Source organism: Pinus tabuliformis, chromosome X, assembly GCF_031772625.1.
Source record: "Pinus tabuliformis cultivar Carrire ecotype Pingquan chromosome X, CPIR1, whole genome shotgun sequence".
In the NCBI taxonomy this organism is placed as follows: domain Eukaryota; kingdom Viridiplantae; phylum Streptophyta; class Pinopsida; order Pinales; family Pinaceae; genus Pinus; species Pinus tabuliformis.
Window position 1 is genome coordinate 1,158,283,120 of NC_142308.1, and position 26,760 is coordinate 1,158,309,879.

Below are 26,760 nucleotides of genomic sequence, written 5' to 3' on the forward strand. Positions count from 1 at the left end.
CCTTTGGATTTTGTCTTTGGTAAGGACACAACAGTTGAGGGACATAGTGATGTGGACAGGGCAACTAGGTTCATTGAACAAATCCAAGAGATCCACCAGGTAGTACAGTAACAACTGGAAAAGAGCCAAGCCAAATACAAGGCAAGGCATCAAAATCATCAGATGGAGCATAGTTTCGAAGTTGGTGACCAAGTCTGGTTGTATATCAGCAAGGATAGAATGTAAGGTGAAGGTATAAAGTTGAAACCTATGAGGTATGGGCCTTTCAAGATACTTATGAAAATTGGTGAGAATGATTTTCGCCTTGATTTACCAGCTTACATGCACATCTACTCAGTTGTAAACGCAAATAGCTTGAGACTGTTTGAACCTTCATTAATTGAGGATCCCGAAGAGCAGAGTCAATTGCCTTCTATTGATGACTTGTTACCTGAATATCTTAATGAATTGCAGGAAGACATAGTTCTGGATAGGAAGGTGAGAACGACGCATAGGGGAGATGTTGAGTACCTCAGAGTTGGGCTCAAGGGTTCAAATCCAAGCAGTGAAAAATGGATAAAGATTGGACAAGTGAGACAATTGTATCCTCACTTAGTCGATGCTTGAAAACCAACTTTTGGTGGTCCAAAATTTTTTTCAGTGGGAAGGCTGTGATCCGAATTAGATCCATGAAAAATTATCAGAGTTTGATGATTGTATCAAATCATGATAGAATTCAAAAACTTGAGGACAATGAGCTATCAGGAAGACCTCTGGACAATGGCAATTTGTAGCCAGCATGGAATGACGAGGACCTCGGTTAAAGCGTGCTTACCGAGGCCCATGGAGACCACACAGTGGTGCAAAACTAGAAGTTAGGAAGCTCAGATCAGAAAACAGAGGCCGTTTTTGATGCGTGATTAGGCAAACTGCACATCGCTGGGCAAAACCCCTCGAAATGGAATAGCCCCGAGTGCTCAGTCACAAAGGAAACCTGAAAACCATGGGAAAAGCACTAAACTGAAAGGTGGGTCCCACGCTCCAAAACTGGTGGAATGTCGGAGGCATTTTGGGCGGTAAGCGGATTTGGCAGGGGAACGAGCAATTCCATACGTTGATTGACGCGTGTCCGGCAGATGAGAGAGAAAACCGCTCTCATCGCGGGCTAATGTCCGAGCAAGTCAACTATGCGATAAGAGTAATAAATGTAGGATCTGGACGCCCCAGATCTAATGGAGGAGATTGCGCCGATGGGGAGACCAGATTTGGAAGAGAAATAAGCTACAGCATATAAAAGTTTGAAGTCGGATTTGACCACTAAGTTGGTGAATGAATCATTTCACAACGTAACTGAAATAATGAACCATCAAGGAGGGCTGGTGCTCAATTCGTGAAGGGACAAGTGGCCACCTCTCTGTGAGACGTTACACAGTCGTGACGATGCAGAGGTAGGGAATCCCAAGTGGACAGCAGCAGGCGATCTGAAGAGGCGGAAGAGGAAGTGAACAGTCAAGGGATGGATTGGCTTTAAGCCACGAGCAAACAGAGAATAGAGGATAAGTGAAAAGGGAAAAGGAAGAAGGAAACAGTGGGCAGAGAAAATAGAGAGACAAAACCAGAGAACGGAGAGTCGAGCTGACCTGTAGGGTTAAGGCAGCATCGAGCAGACAGAACCAGGCTTGAGAGGTTCAAGAAATCCCTGTGAGGATATCTGTCGGGAACTGAGTGCCGAATTAGACTCATCCCATTAAGACCAGTTGAGGTTGAGACTTAGTAAGGGGGAGTCTGTGCACTCTAGTGGCTTGGGGAATCCAAGAACCACCCTACTAAGCATCATCTATTCTAGGAGACTCAATTTGAGCTCCTCATTGTAAGAACTCTGTTTAAGGACACAATAAGAAAAGGCCACCACTGAAAGTTGGACCAGAGACGTAGCCCAAGAAGATTGGGTGAACTCCTTATTAAATTTTTTTGTGTTCTGTTTTGCTTGCTATGTTTCTCTTATTGTTTTCCAGTGTCTGTGTATTTTTCAATCTTATCAATCCGTTGCCTAAGATAACATAGACACAAACCAGCACATGAGTCTGTAATACCTTCATTCATTAATTAATTAACTGAGATCACTCACAAGTGATTTTCAGATCAGTTGTGCTTAGTGTATCATGAGTGAGAATGTGTGCGACTCAGATTCCTAAGGTTGTCTTGCATCCTATGGTGGAAGCGCAGTCCATAGTACTGTTGTATAATGCGTGATTGTTCGATGAGAGAGTTCTTATAGACTTATCATGCATGGAGTTCCATTTGATATACCTGAAGGTACATGGAGAACAATCATATACACTTACGTAAGTGGAACGAGATTTCACCCTCGGAATGGAACACTGAAAAAATGAAAGCTCCCACATTTAGGTACATTGGAACATGTCTCTAGCTTAAAACTCTATGTGTGTCATTAAGTTTCAAATTCTCCTTAGGTTAATTGATTGAATTTTAGAGTTTATCTTGAATTATGTTTCGATTTCTTGTCTCAAAACTTGATGTCACCTAAACACACCAATGATGCAACTAATATGACAAAAACAAATATCTTCATTTTCCTTTTAACAATGAAAGGCCTAACTAAGTAGGGGAAGAAAAAATAAATCAACGATGCAACAATTGATCTCCTCAACTTCACTATTATAATCAAAGTCCAGGGTCTATATGCAATTAAAATAATGAAAAATGATGAAATTTTCCTTTTCTTTCATCTTAATATTCAAATGCAATGAAAACTAAGATGCATCTAGATCATTAACAAAATAAATCACATAGAATATGATTTTAATATAAATTTCTTCAATCCAATCAACAATGAAGATAAATGTTTACAAAATGCCTAATTGATAAGAAAAAATAAAAATCAAATAAATTCTCAACAAAGACTATTAAAACCAAATGAAAATGCTATGATGGATTTTGAGAGACAAAGAAAACTTAGAAAACTGACGAAAACATTATGAATCAAAGAATAACAAAGAGCAAGGCAAGAAATGCAAATTGTTTGCATCCTACTAGATGAGTGCAGGTGTAGAACAGGATCATGTGTGCTACAACGTTGGTGCATCACAAGAGCAAGAGAACTATAGTGTAGGTACAAAGAAAAAAGTAGGTGTGCTAGGCAGCTCTATCTCAAACCTGAGTGTGTTGAGGCTAATTTAGTCAAAAGACAACAAGAAACCAAGTGAAGCTCAAACACATGTTTTTTTAAGATCAATCAATAGCTAAATAGGTCATTTAAGGTATCTTTCAGAGGTGAAAAGGTGATAAGGTCAGGGAAACCACCAAGGGGTAATATCAGTCCCTAGTATGGTTTCCACTTTGTTATGCAATTTTTTCATGATTATGGACAAAGGGGAGTTCCCTAGATATATTGGTGTGATCTAGAACAAGAAAATACAAAGAGATTCACGTTTTCCTTACAGAAATTAGAAAATAAGAAAAAACCCTACCTGGTTCTGTAGCAAGCCTTCCTTTCCTCCTTGCTTGTAAGCTCCAACTCTAGCTCCAATTCCTATAATTAGAACCCGCCCATACGACTAAAACATGTGAAGGAACCACAATACACATAGCATAATCTAAAATCTCTATTCAATGAGTCAGCATTACATTGTAATACATGAGTACAAACATTACACAACAAATATAGAAAAACAAGATACTCTTTGTATTAACAAATATATGAGAGAGTTACAACCATCAATAGAACTCTAACTTTGTAGATGTCTCCCCAAGTTGAGTTGTCCTTCCTTGCCACAAAGCACACCTCAACATCAATCCTAATGCATGAATGTAATGAGTCTTTAGGCTCAAATCAATAGCATAAGGGCACTATCAATCTCCAAAAGCCAACCCTAAGGCTATGGAAGGTAGTAAATATATAGGGTAAGAGTGGTAGTTTAGGATTTACCATTTTAGGCTTGAGATCCACATATGATGGGAGGATGAGCTCAAGGGATAAGAGATATGTCCATTAGAATAAGATCTGGTAGGAATTTGAGATCCATGGTAAATATTTAAAACCACCTTGGAAGCTTCTCGAAGGAAAGACTTCGAAAATATTTTTTAATTTTCCTAAAATTCTAGAATCAACATAATTTCTTAGTTATGTAGGGTGCATTGCAATACACTCTCAGAGAAGGAGAAACTACAAAGTTATGCAGGGTGCTCTAAGCGCAAAATTAGTGTTTAGGGCCCCAAAATTGAGTTTTTAAGTGTTGCAAGCCAAGGAGAGGCTTAGGGATTTGCAAAGTGATAATGACAAAGTGTTCAAGGATGTTGATTGATTCGGTTTTCAGGCCTATTAAACATATGTGACAAAATGGAGTGTCATAGTTATGATATTTCATCTTCCCATTTGGTATATCATAAATAAAGTGGTGACACTCATGTGTGACTACCATTTGTGAATACCACCTTTAATGTATTTTTGTTCTCTCTATCCACTCTAGAGAATTCCATTCCCTTAACCTTTACTTTTTGTCATCTTTTAGTATCATTGCCTAAATTTTTACTCCATCAATGTTTTTAGAATTATTTGTATTTTCTAAAAAAAATGCTTATACATCAAAAGATTTGATTGTCTAAAAACTTGCTAAATAAGTGATTCAGATAAATCTATACTAATTTATAATTCCAACACAAAATTTTTAGATAATTCAATTTCTTTTTTCTTTTCTATGTTAAGTTGAACCTAAATTAAAATATATCTTTCGTTACATGAAAATATTATCGTTCCAATAATTAAATATTATTCTTTTCTTACTTAAGTTGAACCTATATTGAGATGTATCTCTATATCACATAGAAATACTATTAGTCCAATAATTAGATATCGGTTCTAAATCTACCTTTGATTTCCACCATCAACCTTTTTTTATAAGAATCAAACAACCATTCCAATAAGATTTAAATCAATAACCCGATAAGACCAAATCCCAACATCTACCCATCAAATAACCCAATAAGGCGAAACCCCACCATCTACCCATCTTAATTCAAAGGTTATGATAGTGAATAATATTACTAAAATATCGAATACTTCAAAACGGTTGCCGACTACCAATCCTAGCGAATCGCCAGATCATTGGCTGACTGGGAATCCTTGTGAAATCAGGTTAGCATATCTTTCTCCATATACGGGGTTATCGTTTTAAATAGTTCATTTTATCGTTTTCTACAACGGTAACGTTAGGAACACCGGCTATTTTCACTCGATAATAAATCTGTTGTATCCCATATTCCATCAGTGTTGCATATCGCGCTCCACACGAACATTTAGATAAACGATCCGGATAATTATAATGCGGCATGCTCGTCACGCACACCACCCAAAGCAGCCAATCCCGCATTATACATATGGGCGGTATGTTCGCGTTGTGGGAGCGGACGGTCCAACGAACATTGTAAAAGAGGGAAGTATAGCCGTAGTCTAACGAGGCGGAGGAGTTGCTGGAAATTTATGGAAATTCTGGTCATATTTAAAGAAAATTTGGTAAGGATTTTTGTAAATCTAAGTTATAATTGTTAAATTTCGAAATTCTAAAGGTTGTACAAGTTTTTTATGGTGCTGAATCTATTTCCATCATCAAAAACACGATTCAAATAGTCTCTACAAGATTTTTTGAATTTTTTTTACCTAAATTCTAACCACTTTAAATTATCCTGAAAATCCAGGCAATTCCTCCGCGCGCTGACGACTCCGAAAGTATATGGTTTAAGTGACGGCCACATGCACCTTGTAAAGTCACCATCTTGCCCGGAGCTTGAATCAGAGTACAAGATTGTTATTTTTAAACAAAAGCAAATAATAACGGTTGGCAAAATTTCATAATATGGTGGTCCCCGACAACTCTGAACCGATGCAATAAGCCGGGAGCTCCAATCCAACATTCCTACATACATGTTTTATATAAAATATAAAATGAATAATAATATTGTCAACACTCCCGTGATAGGGACGCTAGCAGGTTTAGGTCACATGATCAATCCGTAAAGGAACACTGGCTGCTGGATCTGCATGAAAAATATTTTGCCAGAAAACTCCATGTGCGAATCCATGCGTCGATATATACATGATATATACATATCACTTCAACATTAGCCCAGTATTTACTTTTATACAGTGCATTTTTAACATAGTTTATATCGTGTTCCCAACACATAATTTAGTGGAATATTTGTTATCTTTGTGTGTTTCTAAGCAATAAATTGTTGCCCACTTGGTACGGTGTGTTTGTTTAACTTTAATTAATGGAAGCTTAATGAAATGATAAGAATTAATGGACAAATTTATGAATGGTTGTAAAAGTATATATTTATCTCATTAATTTATTAAAGTTTACTTATTTATTATCTCGTTAATTATTTATTTTTATTACCACTCAAAATTAACTATCCTTTAGGACATTTCATAGGATTCTTATTTTATAAGAAGATATTAGCTATTCTAGGTTTCTTGTGGGGGAAGATATTAATATTTATTGGAAAAGGTTCAAAGAGAACCGTGTTGCCTTGTTAATGCTCAATGAATTTTATCACCTTTTTCTTAGGTTTCATCTTTTGGATGAAGTATGGTATCAACGGCTAATCATAATAATATTCAGAGTGAGAAAGTTAATTTTTTCTTAGCTTACCATAGATTTGTTATTTGATCTTTATTTTAAGTTTCCACTCCGGAATTTTTTTTATTTTTATTTTTTAAATGGAAAATGAGATCATATTAAATACGAATGGTAATATAATTTAAAGTGAGGTGGGAAGTTGGTTAGTTCAATACAAAATTTTCACCCATTTTCCATTTATTCCAAAACTATATAGCCATTCACAAAAATTAAGTCTCCTTAAAATAGAGCTCATGATTTTATGATTTCTTTAAACTATATGAATTTATGAATTTAGCATAAAAGGACAATCAATCTAATAAATTTTATAATACAAAATTTTAATATAAATTATTAATTAAATTTTGTGTAAATTATTTATTTAAATATATTTAATAGTTGTTAAATTTAGGCTTTTGTGATCCATATCAAGTATTAAGAAGATTTTTTGGCGTAAATCACATCATAATTCATTTGTCAACCTGTTTTGAACCAACAAGTATGGTTCATTGTCAGGATAAGTTGAAGAACCAAACCATGGCAACAATTTAAATACAAAGAGCAGCAGATCATCCAACAGCTGTAGTTGACTAGGAAATGACTATATTGGATAGTTACCTCGTCAAATATAGTTGTTTCCTGGTCAAATATAGTTGTTGGATAATCTGCTTTCTCTACTTAAACCGCTACCATGGTCTGATTTTTCAACTTGTCCTGATGATGAACCATACTTGTTAGTTCGAAATGCATCGACAAATGAATTATGATGTGATTCACACTGAAAATATTCTCTATATTTAATAGTCTTTATGTTAAAAGAAATACACACTATATTGTCATTCTCATTACAATTAATATTTTTGTTGTTGAAGGTATGGTTTTGATTAGTTAAGTTACACTTTTAATTAAGAAGGTTTCACTTTACAATTTTCATCAAATTAAATTATCTTTGTTGTTACTACTCTTGAAGATTTTAATTAATGTGGAGGATTCATTTTTCATGGATCATTGTCTCTTCATTATATTTGACCACTTACAGAAATCATTAGTTGTGGAGGTCTAATTTCTCTTTGGTTACATAGTGAATTATGCTTGTTGCCTGGTGATCATCAAAGTTGTTTGGTTGCACCTTGGATGGATGTGGAATAGACTATCTCATTAAGGTGGTTTGGCATATATGATTATCATGGATGTGGATGGTTGTTCGAGCTCCCAAAGGGGTTATGCGATGATTGATAGCATACATATGTTTCAAGATTGTTCAAGTTTGTCACTCACATTTGCATGATTACATGGTATTATTTGTTGGAACTAGGAGGGTTGTTCTACATGGCTCCTAAGTGTTTCATATGTGATGGGGTACGTACTTGATGATTATCTAGTTGTTTTTATGTTCCTCTCTATTATTATCTTGTTTTGGAATCATGACTTATGGTCAATTTCTAGAATTTTCCAATGTAATTTGAATTTATAATATCACATTTACTCAATATTGCCTAGTGAGGAATATGTTTGATTATATTAGTACCCTCATTGTTATAATTTTTCCATTTTCTGTGCTTTTGGATGTGGATTGGTGTGTTACATTAAGATTTCATAATAGTCTAACATTTTCTGAATGCCATATTGTGATTCTTTGTTAGATTGTGATTTTCATCTAACAATCCTTTGGTGATGTTGCACATTAAGTTGGAGTTTATATCTTGTTGTTATCATAGAGGACTATCATGAGGGAGAAATTTTGTTATTTACATGTACACCACTTTATTATAGTGAGCCTTTCATTAGTGCATGTAACACTACGACCCCCCTTGGACTGATCCCGATTGTTTAGGAGGTGTTACTTTTAACTAACCCAACTTCCATGTTCTTATTATGGAAATAGGGTTACAAAATTTCTTCTCACCCAAAGTGTGCTCAACTCATTTAAGATAAAACCATTGCGTTCAGTTTTACAAGATTGTCCCGGTGATATAAATTTTTCCTCAATCCCACCTCTAGATTGAAACTTATCCCAATTTGAATTTTAGGCCCCCTAACTTTGCAAAGTCAGCAAGGATCAACCACGTGGAACCTACATGACACTACCACCTCACACGAAATCCAACATGGTTCCTACCATGTCATCGTGCCACACCCTAAAGGTTTTCTTTTCTCAATGTCTGTGGCATGGCGTAAATGTCTTGTTCAAGTAATGAGGAAGATATTTGTCTCGTGACTTCCATCTCCTCTGTAAATTTTATCAACCCATGCCATGCCTACCATATTCACAACAAAACATTTATGAGGGTTTGTGGTCGATGACAATGTGTCACCCACCCACGTCTACTTCCATGTCAGTACCATGTGGCATTTTCCAAGCCAACATATGCCACAAAACTATTTCCATGTGTCACCTAGGTGCCAAATCAATGTGACCTCCATGTCACTCACTCATACTACGTCTTCCTAATGTCATGTTGACGTAATCTTTCCATGTGGCATCACCTAATGAGGCCATGTATCATCGAAGAATTAGAAAGTTGGCCCTCTAAACATCACTTTTTCATGCCACATGTCACAACATCAGTGTTCCATGTTAGGAGTCGTTCCATGTCATGTGTACATGGAATCCACGTATGACATGGAATTTTCCACCTCAACTTAAGTCAAGGGTCCCATCGGGTCTGAGGCTTCCATGCAAGCAATACTTTCCCATTGAACAATGAAGAGCGCTTCATGTTCCACCCCTTTCCAACATCGCCAATGTGCCCAAGCTTGGAATAACAAATGTCTCACCCCTGCGACACAACTGTAAAACTCAAATGTAGTTGTTAGACATTTTCCTCTCTAGCGTTTTCTGTCAACCGTATACTCTTTGACAGTAGCTCCTAGCAGCTGTAGCGTAGTACAAAGTGAATAATCCATGAAAAATAATGACAATTTTCCATTCTTGTGCTCCACTAAATCGACACCTTCATTGTTTTATGATTCTTCCTTTATAAATTATCAAGGCTCGTTTCATGCGAATGCAAATTTATTCTCCACAAAGATTGGCTTGAAATGTTAACGACTTCAATGGCCTTGCATAGCCATCCCTATGACATGGGATGCAATATTTCAGTATTATACCACAACTAGAGGGAAAGGCAGGCCATATGCAACATAAATCCCCACAATATTTTAACATGCCATATGTGACACTTTAACAAAAAAATTCATTATGTATAAGACACACATAAGTATTTCTCATTATAGCATACATCCCATGGATTTACACACACCACAAAAGTTGAATGGGTTTATTATATAACTATATGTGGTATTGGCTACATGCCTTCAATAGCTTTTACATAGTAGTTGTTCAAGTTATTGACACATATCATATAATGGAAATCACACAAATCCATAATCAATTGGTAACATCAAACAATCAAGCATAATCATATAAGTTACCCAACAATTGAGGAGCATATCAACATCACAAGGATAAAAAAGTCCCTTAAAAGCATGAGAATCATCCGAATAATTATCACATTGCAACACACAAAAATACATACACTTCATTGATAGTGTTAACACACCTATTATCATGTAATAACATTAATCACCATTAATGTTGCACCAACATGCACAAAGGTACAAATAAGAAATTTAGCTTAGTAGTTGGATGACAAACAACTAAGATAGGGACTTGAATTCTCTTAGGACCTATAGGCCAAATGCACAACTATCCTTTCTTGTAACTCACCACCCTCAAGCTAGATTCAGTGCCTCATGAGTGAAGTGCTCAAGGGAATTTCACATGAATCAAGTCGCAACACATGAGAATCCAAAGCACAGAGTACCTCCACCTATTAACTACGAGTCTAAAGAGCATAGTGTCTTCAATGAATCTAAAGCACAAAGTACCTCCACCTATTAACTAGGAGTCTAAAAAGCGTAGTGTCTTCAGCCAAACAACACTTTAGGTAATTCAGAGCACAGTGCCTCCACCTATCAACTAAGAGTCTTAGAGAGCACAATGTCTCCACCCAAATAACGCATTAAATAGTTTTAACTCTATGAGAAAATTTCACCCTTAACCCCCTCCCCTAAGATTTGAGTCCACTAAGAGTTAATCAATAACCTGATATGACTAAATCCCACAATTACACTATAGAGTTTAGGGGTTACGATAATGAATAATATACTAAGATATTGAAAACTTAAAAATATTGAGTGAGTGCAAATCCATCCGAAATCATTGACTGACCGCTAATGCTTGTGAAATCAGATAGCATAAATCTTTCTCGATATACCTCGATTATCCTTTTGTAAAATAATTAATTTCATAGCTTTTAACAACGGTAAACTGATGGACACGGGCGGGTTTCACTCGATAATAAACCTGTTGTATCCCCAATTCCATCAGCATCGCATATCGCTCTATACAAGAACATTTAAACGATCCCGGCAATTATAATGCGGCATCCACTGTCCAAAGAAAAGTGTAGAAGAGGAAAGTGTATGGTTAAGGGCGGGCCACATGCACCTTGTAGAGTCGCCATCACTTTTTGGACTGGCCGGAGCTTGTAGAGTCGCCATCATTTTTTGGACTGGCCGGAGCTTGTAGAGTCGCCATCATTTTTTGGACTGGCCGGAGCTGGAATAAGATTATAAGATTGTTATTTTTAAACAAAGGCGAATAATAGCGGTTGGCAAAATTTCAGAATACAGAGGGCCCGACAACTCTGAAAAGACGCGATAAACACAGAGCTCCAATCCAACATTCCTAGATACAATGTCAGTCATCTAAAATGACTAATAATATTGTTGACTCTCCGCTGTTTTAGGTCATATGATCAATCCGAAAAGGAGCACTAGCTACTTGTTGGGGATGAAAGATAATTTGTTAAAAAACTAAATCTGCGTATGCATGGGTCGTATACGTATACGTATCACTTAAACATTGTCCCCGAATTTACTTTTATTCAATGCTTTTATAACATTGTTTATATCATGTTCCCAAGACACTCGGCAGCACATTATGTAATATAATAGTTAACGGATGATGACAGATTTATATATGAATCTTTATTTTCTTAATGTTATTCACACTCAATTGAATAAAATAATATTGTAACTGGTTAATTGAATTGAATTTAAAGAATCATGGCATGGATTGTTAACCTCTGTATGTTAATTCTATCTTCAAAATATATTGCTTTTAAAAATAAATAATAATCTAAATGCTCCCGAATATATATCTATATACAAATTCTGAAACACGGTTTTATTTTGATACATGCTTTTGATTGGAACTGTTTGTTTGAGTTGACTTAATGGATTGATGTTTAAGGAAATTGACAACAATTAATGGATACATTTATTAATAGTTGTAAAAATATATATTTGTTTCATTAACTTACTGGATTTTGCTTATCTAATCTCTAGAATATCCCATTTTACTTCCTGACCATGCTGGTTCAAAGTAGCCTTTGGACAAACTTTGGAGAAACTTAAAATAGAGTAGAATCCTCCAGTATGCTCTGGTAATTTCAAAATAAAAAGTCACATATTTAAGCGATGGAGGTAAAAATTGGTTGGCTAAATATTGTACCATTATTGAAAGCAGGGTGCCACCTTGACGTGTAAATGTCTTCAACGGGCACAACAAAGTCCTGCTGTGCTGAAGGATATGAATGTGATTTTTAGAGTTACGACATTAATGGACAAGTTGGCAAAGCGGATGCAGAGAAATTGCAAATGAAACCTAATTGTATCGATAATGAAAAGGTATACTTATATTTATCTCTGGTAGTTTCTAGGCAATTTTGTGAATATTTACAATTTAGTAATTGAACAGTTGGATAATGGCTGCGTAAGAGGTCACATATTCAATAGTTTTTCAGAAAAATTATATCACAATCTATTTATGTTTCAGTTTAATAAAATATGTTACACTCCACTTTTCAAAAGTCCAGCTGGCACTCATTAATTATGATTTAGGGTGGCACCACGCTCGGAGACGATATAGAGATAGCTTCATCTCACTCTCGTTTGATTAATTTCCAATGGTGAACGAATTGATTAGTACCAGACTGATTAATCATAGGATTCAACGTGGGAAAGACACTTATAGAGTTTCCATTAAATTTTTGTGTTGATCATGCATAGCGAAATCGCTGCTAGACACGTAGATGAGTCCACGGATGTTAGCCATTGGTATAGGTAGATGCATATTATAAGGCTTTTATAACAAGATCCGTTTTAGCAAAATATTTTTTCAAATTCAAGTCTAAGTATTTGAAATGAAGATTTATTAATAAGTAAATTATGAGGTTAATGGCTTAGTTAATAAATAGGGGAATTAAGTTTATTTGGTTATAATTACAAGAATATTAGAACATTATGTTTTTCATAATAAAGTCAATATTTGAGAAATAGTTATTGAGTATATGAATTTTATTATATGAATTTGAGTATCAAGTTATGAGAATGTAAGAAATAATAAATAAATTAAATAAAGAGATTTTATTGATAATTATTGTTTTTCTAATTTTTTATTCATGGTATTTAATTAAAAAATTCATAATATTACATGAGGAATCCATTTTTTGCAAATGATCTAAATTGTATTTCATGATTCTTTTTTCTATCTATGTAGATTCATTGATCCATTACTACTAGTACAAATGATATCCTTGTAGCACTAATGTGCAAGGTTTAGAATTTATATGTTGGAAATAGAGGTTTAGTAATTTGAATCGTGTATCACTTGAATAAATATTCAACAATACACCTTTAGATTATAAAGATTACAAAATTCTAGGAAATAAATTGAAATCAGAAAATTGCATTACTTTTTTGTGAAACTTCAATTAAGTAAAAGTAGAAAACAAGAAAAAAAACAAGTTTGAGTGACTTCTTATTACACTTGAGTGAAAGGAGGAGAATTTAACCTATATAGAGTTGGTGCAACAAGTATAAGTTTTAAGGGATAGATTGAGACCTAAGTTTAAGGTTTAATGGATGCATTGAATTGAAAATTGAGTTGGAGAAAGTTCAAAAATAATTTAATAGGTACAAGTGAATTGAAAAAGCTATAGGAAAAATCAAATGTATCATTGTTCAAAGGCCTGATGAATTTTAACTATGTTGAATGCCGTATAAAAGTTTTAGTTATTAATTCATCCTTATGAAGAACCTATTTTAGTGTTAACATTACCGTTTTCTTCAATTCTCTCTCTTGCTCTATATCTCATTCACCAAGGAAAAAAATGTTTACTAAGTATGCCAATAAATACATATATACTTTTGCATATCAATGTGATTACAAAATTAAAACAAATACAAATAATACTATAAACATATAATTTATTATACTCATACACTTGCTCCATCCACCTTCTCATCCACATTGCATCTCTATCCCTCCATTTCTTTTTGTTTTTCCTAATATTTGTGTCACCCTCTCTTTAAGTCCAACATATATAAATAAATAAGGCAGTATTGATAATAAATAAATAAACACTAGGCACAATAACATAATGAGCACAAAACAACCTTCGCATGCGATTTCTTGTTGCCATATCTAGTTTTATAGAATATTAAGAACATCTATATTTTTTTAACATTGAGGAATGATAGGTTAATAAGATATATGAGCATTGTTGCCATATATTAGTGTGATTTCCCTTTTAAGAAACATATACAATAATATGTATACCTAATCACCTTCTTGCCTCAATTGTATTAACATGTGGTTGAGTTGAAAATTTTTAAGTAGTAACAAATTGATTTTCCAAATATACTCTTAGAAAAAAATAATACATCATTAAGTTTTAAAAATACAAAAACTTCATAAAGGGAAACCAAAAAAAATTATTCTCAAAGACTTATCTAAAACACCCAAAAAACATCTTAGAGTATATCTCAAGTCCAAGAAAAAAAAAAAAAAACTTCTTTCCGAATTATTAAAAAATATATATATATACTTCTAGATATATAACTTATAAATAAAACCAAAAATATTTAAACACATGTGAGCCACGATTAACACACTTGATATACAAGTATCTAACCTTGAGAGAATAAATGTTCCATACATATTAAATAAACTTTTATAAAATAATATAATTTTATTAATGCCCAATGAATATACTGTTGGTCCCAGATGCACAGCTAAATCAAATAATACACACAGCAGAATATCAAGCACATATGACATAGTATTTAACGTGGTTCACCCAACCAATCTGGGCTACGTCCACCAAACATAGGCATCAGGAATTTATTAATCAAAACAGGAGATTACATCATGAAATCCTCACAAAACTCTCACCCTCTCAGCAAACCATCCGAATGGTTGCCTGTTATATAGCATAGAGAATCTAACAGCCTCATTAACTCACTCACATCAAATATAGGAGGCATTAACTCTCTCCCAACAACCTGGAGCTAATCTAGGAACTGAATTTCTATTGTTGTCATCAGCTGAGATTTTTTCCTATCTTATTCCAAACAGAAAATCTCAACAATCTCCACCTTGACAACAATTCGCCTGATGCCCTGTTATTATTATTTTATCTTTTCTGCAAGCCAAGAGAAGCCAAACACCAGCGTAGCTTCTCCAACAAAACTAGTTTCGTGAACATGTCTGCACAGTTTTCCTTTGTATGCACCTTTTCAAGAGAGACTCCCCTTTCAGTGATAATCTGTCTTACAAAATCGTACTTAATTGGAATATGCTTTGATTTACTATGATAGGCCGGATTCTTAGCCAAATGTATTGCACTTTGACTATCACAAAGTAACCTGATGTTGTCCTGTAACCTACCAAACTCACCAAGCAAACCTTTCAACCAAACCGCCTCTTTGCAAGCATGCGAAGCAGCAATGTATTCTGCTTCAGTGGTGGATAAAGCAACAATATTCTGTAGCTTTGACATCCACGTGATAGCTCCACCTGCAAGAGTAAAGACGTACCCTGAAGTTGACCTTCTCTTATCCAAATCACCTGCAAAATCGGAATCAACATATCCGCAAACAAATTCACTACTCTTATTGTAAGTGATACAATAACTACTTGTGCCTCTCAAATACTGAAGCACCCATTTCACTGCTGACCAATGTTCTTTACCCGGATTTGCCATGTACCTGCTGACAACCCCAACTGCATGTGAAATATCTGGTCGAGTACAAACCATCGCATACATTAAACACCCTACTACATTGGCATATGGAATTCGAGACATATAATCCTTTTCTTCATCTGTATTAGGACATAAACTCGAAGAAAGCTTAAAATGGGAAGCTAAAGGGACTGAAACAGGCTTCACATTATTCATACCAAACCTCAAAAGTATTTTCTCAATATACTTTTTTTGTGACAGCCACAACTTACCATTGCCCCTGTCTCTGAAAATCTCCATGCCTAAAATCTGTCTTGCTGCTCCTAGATCTTTCATATCAAACGTCCTTGCCATCTGAGTCTTCAACCTGTTGACTTCTTCAATGCTTTTGCTTGCTAAAATCATATCATCAACATACAACACTAAGATAATGAACATGCCATTATTTAACTGCTTAAAGTAAACACAATGATCATATTCACTTCTTACATATTTCTGACTCAACATGAAAGAATCAAACTTCTTATACCACTGCCGAGGCGACTGCTTCAGGCCATATAATGACTTCTTGAGCCTGCAGACAAATTTCTCATTGCGATGGTGAACAAACCCTTCCGGTTGTTCCATATATATTTCCTCATCTAAATCACCATGTAGAAATGCAGTCTTAACATCTAATTGCTGCAACTCTAAATCAAACAAAGCCACTAATGCTAACACAATTCTAATTGAAACAATTTTAACCACTGGTGAAAATATCTCATGAAAGTCTATGCCAGCTTTCTGAGAAAACCCTTTTGCAAGCAGTCTCGCTTTGTACCTGTCTTTCGTATCATTCACACCCCGTTTCACCTTGAACACCCACTTGCATCCCACAGTTTTCCTGCCTTTGGGAAGTTCAACCAGATCCCACGTGCCATTCTTACCTAAGGCCATCATTTCTTCCTTCATGGCTGCTTTCCATTTGTCACTATTTGAACTTTCTACAGCTTCCTGATAACACAAAGGTTCATCATCATTAGCGATCAAAGAAACTGAAGTAACATGATCATCATACCTTCTCGGAGGGCGTTTGATCCTTGTAGACCTCCTTAAGAATGTTTCTGGTGCTTCCACAATTGGCTGTCTATCATCTGTAGGAACTTCTTCATGATCGCCATCTGAGACCTGTTCATGACCTCCATCTGAACCCTATTCATAATCTGATTCTGAAACCTGTTCATGACTAGAATCTGAACTATGGTCGTTATGGCTATCATTAGAAATGCTGTCAAACTGAATATGCTGGAAATCAGATACATCATCCTGTTTCAATCTACTATTTACATCTAACTGTACAAGAGAGGATTCATCAAACTTTACATCTCTGTTGATGATGATTTTGCGGGTAGTAGGATCCCACAATCTAAATCCCTTTGTTCCATCACCATACCCAACAAAGACATACCTTTTCGATTTCGGATCTAATTTAGTTCGCTGATGTTTAGGCACTAGAGCATATGCATCACAACCAAACACTCTGAGTTTAGAATAGTCACAAGGGTGTCCTTTCCATACCTCTTGCGGAATCTTGCAACCTATTGCCGTTGATGGAGATCGGTTTATCACGTAACAAGCTGTTTCCACTGCTTCCGTCCACAACTCCTTTTGCAAGCCGACGTTACTCAGCATACACCTTGCTCTCTCTAGAAGAGTCCTGTTCATGCGTTCAAGAACTCCATTTTGCTGAGGAGTATAAATCGTGGTCTTATGCCTCTCGATCCCTGCATCCTTGCAATAGCTGTCAAACTCCTTGGAAGTAAACTCACCACCATTGTCAGTTCTTAAACACTTTATTGTTCTACCAGTGTTGTTTTCTACCAATGCTCTAAACTGCTTGAAAACTGAAAAAACATCAGACTTTCTCTTCAACATGTAGACCCACACTTTCCTAGAAAAGTCATCAATAAATGATACAAAATATGACAAGCCACCATATGACGCTGTAGGGGCTGGACCCCAAACATCTGAATGGATATAATCAAGTATGCCTTTACTAGTATGTTTGCCTGTCTTAAACTTTTGTTTTCTTTGTTTACCAAACAGACAATGTTTACAGAAATCCAATTTTCCAGATCTTAGATTAGGAAGTAACTTTCGGTCAGCCAAAATTTTCAATCCTCTTTCACTCATATGCCCCAATCTTTGATGCCATAAGTGAATGGAACTACTGTCATGTTCAGACACAGACACATGATCTGACCCAGTTCTACCTTCTAATTGAAAAAGATTTCCTACCTTCTTAGCCTTCATCACTAGCAAAATACCTTTATAGATTTTCATAACTCCACCTTGAATTACAGTTTTATATCCATTTGAATCAAGTGCTCCTAATGAAATCAAGTTTTTCCTTAAATCTGGTACATGCCTCACATCAGTTAATATTCTTGTTGTCCCATCAAACATTTGTAGTTGTATGCTCCCAATCCCAACAATATTACATGTTACATCGTTACCCATGTACACAACTCCATCATTAATTGATTTATATTCCTTAAACCATTCTTTATGAATACACATGTGGTTAGATGCCCCGGAATCTAACAACCAATGTTCATCATGTTTTGAAACATTAACCGACAATACCTCATCACTCATACCTGAACCAGATACTGAACCTGTATCTGTGGTGTTGGCTTCCTTCTTTTCTGTTAAAGAGCCTTCTTTAGCAGCCTGCTTTCACTTCCAGCAATCCTTTTTCAAATGTCCAGCCTTGCCACAATGCCAGCACTTCACCTTTGTCTTCCTTCCTTTTGACTTTGAACGAGAGTCGCTATGCTTTCCCCCGGAGTGTCTCTCTCTTGAGCGACCTCTGGCCATCATTACCTCTGATGTAGAGGTGTTTGCATTCGACCTCTTCCTCATCTCCTCAGCCAACAAGGCTCCAACAACATCGTCAAACTCAAGGATGTCTGATGTACTAAAGCTTATGGAAGTAACAAAGTGATCCCAAGATTCAGGCAATGAACATAATAGAGTTATTTCCTTATCCTCTGAATCAAATTTCACATCTAGACTGTCTAATTGCACCAGTAAGGTATTAAAAAAATTCAGGTGATCAGCAATCGAGGTACCTTCTTTCATCCGCAAACCGTAAAGCTGCCGTTTCAGGAGAATCCGATTTGTCAAAGATTTCGTCATATAGAGCTTCTCAAGCTTCGACCACAAGCCTGCGGCAGTTTTCTCTGACACAATGTTGAACAGAACATCGTCCGCCAGACATAACCGAATTGCGCTCAGAGCTCTATTGTCCATCTCATCCCATTCATCCTCCGTCATGGAAGGAGGCCTTTTGTTTTTCCCCAACAGTGCTTTCGCCACACCTTGTTGAACCAGCAGATCGTGCATCTTTACCTTCCAGATCTCGAAATTATTTTTCCCATTAAATTTCTCTATTTCAAACCGGGCACTTTGAGTTTTCGCCATTTGTATCAAAAAGCACAATAATCTCCAATACCAACGTTTAAATACCAGCAATTAAAAAAAAAATTGCCTATGCCTTTGTTTTTACACAACAAAAAATTTTTGCTGTGAATTACAATACATTTAAAGACCACCGCCAAAATAAAAAAAACATTCCCTGCTTCTGGCTCAAAAAACGCTGCAATATGCATGCGCACTTATTCAGTGAATCTTTTCCCAACTTTAAAATTCAAATTATATTGTTACCATACGTCCCACTCCACTGTACAGTGTATAACACTACAACAACGAAATATGAAGTGCAAATTGATTCATGAATAGTGCTTTTGTGTTGTAAAATTGAACAGAATTTATTGCAAACTCTCGGTTATACACACGCACCAGCGATTTAAAAAATTCAGGCTCGTGATCTCATATATAATTTGATTCACTTTTATGTATCAAAGAAAAACACGCGTGTCTGTCATATTCAAGCAAGCTTGAACCCGCTATCTCTATGGGCATTACTGTATAACCATATCATTTGACTACGCACCATTTATCCACCACGCAATTCAAATATGCACCAGCAATATTTTATGAAACACCAGCAATGTTTATGTAATACGCACCATTTATCCACCACGCACTCAGCATATAACAGCAATACGCACCTTCTGATTCAAGCTCTGAAGAACCGGCGGATATAACCAGCACCAAATATTTATACGCTGTCAAACATCCACGCACCAGCACGCAGGTCTGGTCTCTTCCGCGCAGCAGTGATATTCACCCTCGTACAGCGCAGCACAGGACTGGTCTCTTCCGTGCATTCACACGCAGGCTCAGCCACGATCACGCCGTAGCGCTCCACCTCCAGCAGTCAGACACAGCTCCCTCAGTGCTCTAGCACAGCCAGCGCTCCACCAGAGCTCTGATACCAATTGTTGGTCCCAGATGCACAGCTAAATCAAATAATACACACAACAGAATATCAAGCACATATGACACAGCTATTTAACGTGGTTCACCCAACCAATCTGGGCTACGTCCACCAAACATAGGCATCAGGAATTTATTAATCAAAACAGGAGATTACATCATGAAATCCTCACAAAACTCTCACCCTCTCAGCAAACCATCCGAATGGTTGCCTGTTATATAGCATAGAGAATCTAACAGCCTCATTAACTCACTCACATCAAATATAGGAGGCATTAACTCTCTCTCAACAACCTGGAGCTAATCTAGGAACTGAATTTCTATTGTTGTCATCAACTGAGATTTTTTCCTATCTTATTCCAAACAGAAAATCTCAACATATACATATTAAATAAACTTTTATAAAATAATATAGTTTTATTAATGCCCAATGAATAGACACATAGTGCATTCATAAGTAGATCACAAAAAATTAAAAGTACATTATATTCTTGACAAATTACATTCATGGAAAATACGAGAGAGTAACATTAAACTTTTATAAAATAATATAATTTTATTAATGTCCATTGAATAGACACATAGTGCATTCATAAGTAGATCACGAAAAATTAAAGGTACATTATATTCATGACAAATTACGTTCATGGAAAATACGAGAGAGTGAGATCAGAATGTTAATGTGTTACCCTTACCTGATAATGATTAACAATTACCTGCCTTAGTATCTTTACCTTTAATCTATTACCTATTCATACTCTTCTTTCACTTACCATTCTTTTATGTTAGCATAGTGACGAATTTTTATTATAGCATCTAAATTTCAAAGTCATATTGGATCCAATGATGCAAATTGGCGCGAACATATCAATAGTTCGAAATTTGCAAATACCCGATATGATACATTGTTTTTATTCTATTTTTTTATTCCCATTTAGAATAGGTGCATCTTGAGTAAATTGGGAATGCTCCATTTTGTTTTTCATTACTCAAGTTTAATGCATGGTAATAAAGCATGCTATCAAGGAAACTATTTTATTTTTGAAATATTTCAAAAATATTGATTAAGCATTAGGGTTTAAAAATCGTTTCTCAGTTTTATTATTTTGCAACTAACAATATATAGCATTCCATATTCAATATATATCACTTTTTCATGGGAAATGTTGATTTTGAAAAATTCTTCTATCCAATACAAAACAGACCAACAGACCAATGGAACCAATTATCGAGGGAAAAAATTATAATTGAATTAAGTTAGTGGAGACAGGAATATCACAAATGTAACAACATGACAATCATACCGTGTTTTGATTTTCTCAATATTAAACACAATTTGGTGCTTTTCCAAATGTAGATGTCATCTCTACATGTGAATCTCCACATTTTTAGCAAACTAGAAACTCTTGTTGGTTCATCTTATTTTACAAAGAATAAAGAATAAGTGGTCTTTAAAATGATGAACATAATTTCATCTTTCAAATAAATTAACTATACAACAGAACTAAACTAAAAAAAATTGTTGCAAGTGTGAAAGTTGCAACCAACACAAATGTTCTTGAATAGGTTAACTATTTTTATCTATTTGAGTTGAGAAAATATACACAATATTATTTTTATTTATTGTGAAAGAAGAAAAACTAAAGTATAAGCAATAATAGTTAAATTTAACTCTTCATTTAATTAAAGGAGAAAGAAATTAAGGAATGAAATTGAAACTGAGCTTACCCTCTTACTACATTGACTATAGATATTGTCTACCAGTGCCATCTAAAGCATATGCTTTTCAATGTTAATTTTCATTATATATACTACATAATTGCAAATAGAACAAGATTAATAGTTGCAATGCAACATAGTTCATGTCTCTACTGTTAATTAGTTGATCAAGGAAATGTGGGGACCACGTTCATCATTTTTCGATAGTGCTTTACTTCAACAATTGTTTTTGCCAACTATCATTATTGTGATCTTCGCATAATGAAAAACATGTTTGCATAGCTTTGTCCACACATTCACAATTTGCACAATCCATCTCCCATTATTCCTGCCTTTCAATATCCATATTGCGCACAATGAAAGAAGCCTCCACACTATGCACATGTCTTCACCCATCAATGGAGACAGCTGTGCGGAGCAAATAACAAAAACATTCATTCGCAATGTTCTTCTATTGTTGTGCGCTTATGAGGTTCCAAGTACTTTACATAAGTGATGGGCGGAGGGGTTGTGTTGAACATATCTCCATAACTGTGAACAGTGTGGAGATTTAGTGAAATAAAAGAAGGGGTGGGGGATGGACCTTAACAAATTCCTCTGCACCTACGCACTTTCACACAATGTATCAACATTTCCTATCAAATATATGTGTATAATGACGACACCTCTGGATTCTTCATCCACTTTGCATTCAATTTTGTAATTCCTTTATCTGAGAATCAATCATATTATGTACTTCGTTCGATGAGATGCTTTCTCTAGTGTGGAGGTGTGAAGATATTTTCATGGTTCTATTGGAGAAACTAATTCTAACCACCTCCTAGGTGTTTATTCAGATGTCATACTATGTTTGAGTTTAGTCTAGTTTATTTGACTTACGTTTGAGTTCTAATTCATTTATTATTGATGTATCCTATGTAATGTATTTAACTATTTCAAAATATTGAAAAGAGTAACTTTGCTCCACATATTTTAATTTTTAATATGGTATCAGAGCTCGAGATTGCATAAGACTCCAATGAGATCAACATTTCAAATTTTTGTACTCACATAGATATAATAGAACTCTTTAGGAGCTCGAAGTCGAGAGGAGAAAAAAAAAAGGTGCGGTTAAACTTTGACTTTTGCACCTCTGAAAAATGAAAGGTGTAACATAAAGTGCCAAAGTTACGAAATTGAAAATCCTAGAAAATTTCGTAGCCCTTCAGTTAATACAGGTGCAAAAGGTTTCACATCTACTTTACGTTAGGAAGTGTGACAAGAAGAATGTTGCTCAGGCATTTTTTTTTCCCAAGTGCAACATCAGGTCAGAGGCACGAGCGTTAAAAAGAGCGTTAGCCGAGTTGCATTGTGAACACCAGACCCATCTATACTAACAATAAAAAGGGGCTCCCACAAAATTCAATTAGTAGCACGACTCACAAAACTCATTGAGAACAAGAAGTCAAGTTGCATAAAGAAGGTCAAGGCATGGTTTACTCGAAAGGAAACACGAATTCTTGTTTGCTCTAAAATATTTTTTTTTAATCTATTTAAAACAAAAGGCAAGCATGCATATTTTTGAAGAAAGGATTATGATATATTATGCCCTCATGAGATACTTGTGAACTTCTTTGAGGATATGCATGAGTTCCTTTTCCAAAAAGGAAAAATTTAGGAGGGTTATGTATTTTTTTTAAAAAGGGTGCATGTAAAAAGTTTTAAAAATTCTCATATGGTTTTTGTTTAAAAGGGATTTGTTTATATATATATATATATATATATATATATATAGTGTTTATTAAAAGGAGAAACAAGAAATTGGTTGTGGGTATTGTAATATTTAAGAAAAGGAGGGGTTGGTAAAAGATTTTTTGAAAGAAGAGTCTCTGTAATGAATTTGTAGATCAATCTATTTTGTAGAAGCTACACAGCAGAGAAGCCACCACATGGGCACAACCACAGGCAGTATGTGTGGACATCAAATTGTTTGTTGAGTTGTAGTCAACCAGTGCCCAAAGAATGGGAAAATGAAGAGGTTGAGAAGGTAAAAGAAACAATAGGAGATGTTCGAGATCTATTTGAAAGATTTTAAAGCTAAAATGAAAAAGAATGCATATTCATTATAATGCATAAACTAATGTGTATATGATAACATTATTCCCCTCATTATAGATGCAAAGAAAACCAAGGAGGCTTGGAATACCCTTGAGAGGAATTTTGGTGTAAGGCGGAGTATTCAAGTTGAATATGAAGGTGGATCTATAGAAAAATATTGATAATGAGATGAATAGCTTAGAGAATCCCACTTGAAACTGGATGACAATCATGATGGTTTGATACTAGAAGAAGAGAAAGAGTACATCAATGCTCATGAATCCCACTGTGCTCAACCACTAGTTGATGATGACTATAAGGATTTTCTAGAAGGAGAGAAAGAGCACAAAGATGATTGTGGATCCCGTTGTGCACAACCACAAGTGGATGACCATCTAGTGAATCCAGTAACAGAGTTAGTTTATGATAGTGAAGTTTATATTCAAGGAGCTAGTGTTATGGTGAATCCAACAATTCAATTTGTTAATTTTAAGTTTGATGAAGACCATTTGGCTAATGATGAATTCATATTATGCAAAAAAAATCTTATTGATAAATTATTATTTGGTGAGAGAAGCTCAGTTGGGTGTGAAAACCAACTGGAAGAATACCTCTTTGAAGTACTAGAAGTTAGTAAAGAAATGGAAGTGACAGAGGTAGAGATGGAAGAAAAAGGAGAGAAAGCTCTCATTGTATAGCATAAAGAACAAAACCAATATGTTTCTATAAATATTTTTAATCCTAACATGGATTTCCAATGTGCAAGTAAATAAAACGATCATGAAGAAGAGTTAAATTTCCTTGAAGCACAACTTGCAACGCCATTTCTTGATAAGGTATGCATAGAAGTTTTAGAAATGAATTTTGAAGGCAACATGGATGATGAAAACATTAATGATATTTTCATGTACTAGATTCCTAAAGGGATAATATTTTATTATAGACTTATGTTGTAGCAAAATATTGAAGGATGAAAAGAACACAACAAAGGATGACATGCCGCACCATTCTACATACAAGATGATTTTTAAAGAAGTCGAGCACATGCTTAGACTGTCTGGAATAATAAGAACATTATACAAACAATTGAAGAAACTAACTTTTATAGCCTAAAATGATAAGATAAAGATGACACAATTTAGAAGACACATGATTTGGAAGAAAAGAAAAATAAAAGGAAATCTCATTGTTTTCTTTTTCATTTTAAGCCTTGTTGAGACTTAGACCAATAGGCATCATATTCTAATTTTTTTATGGTTGTCATTAAGGTGGCGTGTTGGAGAAACCAATTCCAATCACCTGCTATGTGTTAATCTATGTGTCATATTTTATTTTAGAGTAGTCTAGTTCAGTTGAATTATAGTTGATTTCTAGTTCAGCCATTTATTATTGATGTCTCCTATCTAATCTATTTAACTGTTTAGGAATATTGAGAAGCGTGACTTCACTCCACATATTTTAGTTTTTAACACACTAAATAATTAATGTAATTTATTCCACCTTTTAATGATAAATCAAGTGCATAATAATATCAATAGTGGAGAGCATAGTTAATAACAATTCCTAACTTGAATGACAATAAGATGTCTTAGGTAGTTTCTTAATTACTAACATGGATTTTAGCTATTGAGGAAAATTAATCACTAATAATTAAGTGAAGAAAATTTCTTGATGATGTCCATCGCATACTCTCTTAATGACTAACACGGAGGCTTTGGAAATGTGCATGCCATCAAATTACTAGAGGTTTGTTCCATTATTATGATAATTTTTATCAATGGAACATTCTAAATTTTTTTGATCGTTATGTGTTGGCTAGTTTTGTGATCGATTTTGGTGGTACAAGAAGAGATCAATTGCGGTAACTAGTATGGTGTACAAGGAAAGTGAAAGGATTTGAGATCCAGTCCGTGGTTGTGTAGGAATAATCATTGAACTCCATAATCAAGTATCAGAGTTGCAATCACACTTGGCTTTAGCTCAAGCAAAAATCACCAAGATTCTTATGTAACATACAAATCTCTTACCCCTTGTTAAAGGATATGATTGTAATAGTGCAGGTTAAAAATTGATGTAATAAAGTTAATAGAGTCAAAATAAGATGAAGGTCATGGGACATGTATTCTAAGATGAATGGTGGGAAAAAAATCCTAGCAGGTGTTCATTTGGTTTATTATGGCAAAATGAAATTAGCAAAGACAATGACAAATGATTTGAAAAGGCATAGAGGAATTACTTGGAATTTTATTTATGAAAATAAAGGAAATAGGAGAAAAGGAAGGTGAGAGATCAAAGGTTGCATATGAAGAGGAAAATGAAGGAAAATAAAGGAAAATGAAGAAAATAGAGGCATCATGGATAAGCATGCTTCTGAGGATCAGTTCATGGACTTTTCACAGTTTTTGGGGTTGAGCTCTCTCTCTATTCTTTTTATCACAAACTTATAACACTCTTGGAGCACTCTAGCATTGGAGGAAGGAAGGAAAACGAAGGACAAGAAAGCAAAGGGAAGAAAATGCCAAGCAAGGAAGAGTGGGATCATGTGGCTATAGCTGAATTACCTACAGGTGTCGAGTTTCATGTATGATTTTCTTTCTAGTTTTGGCATGCATGGTACATGAATGTGTGTTTTTAGTTCTCTAGTTTTCATTGGTATGGGTTTTTCCAGGTGTGACAATGGTTTCCAGCCTTGCTTTTCCATTTCTTAATACCCATGGTGTGATGGGGATTCTCTTACCTGGTTGAGATAGATTACCAGATGGTTTCGAAACTAAGTGGGGTGGTCTTAGGAAATATCATAAGGCCTGGGAATCCATTGATTGGTAATGGTGAGATACATGGTAAAGCCTGGTTATGAACATGCTTGT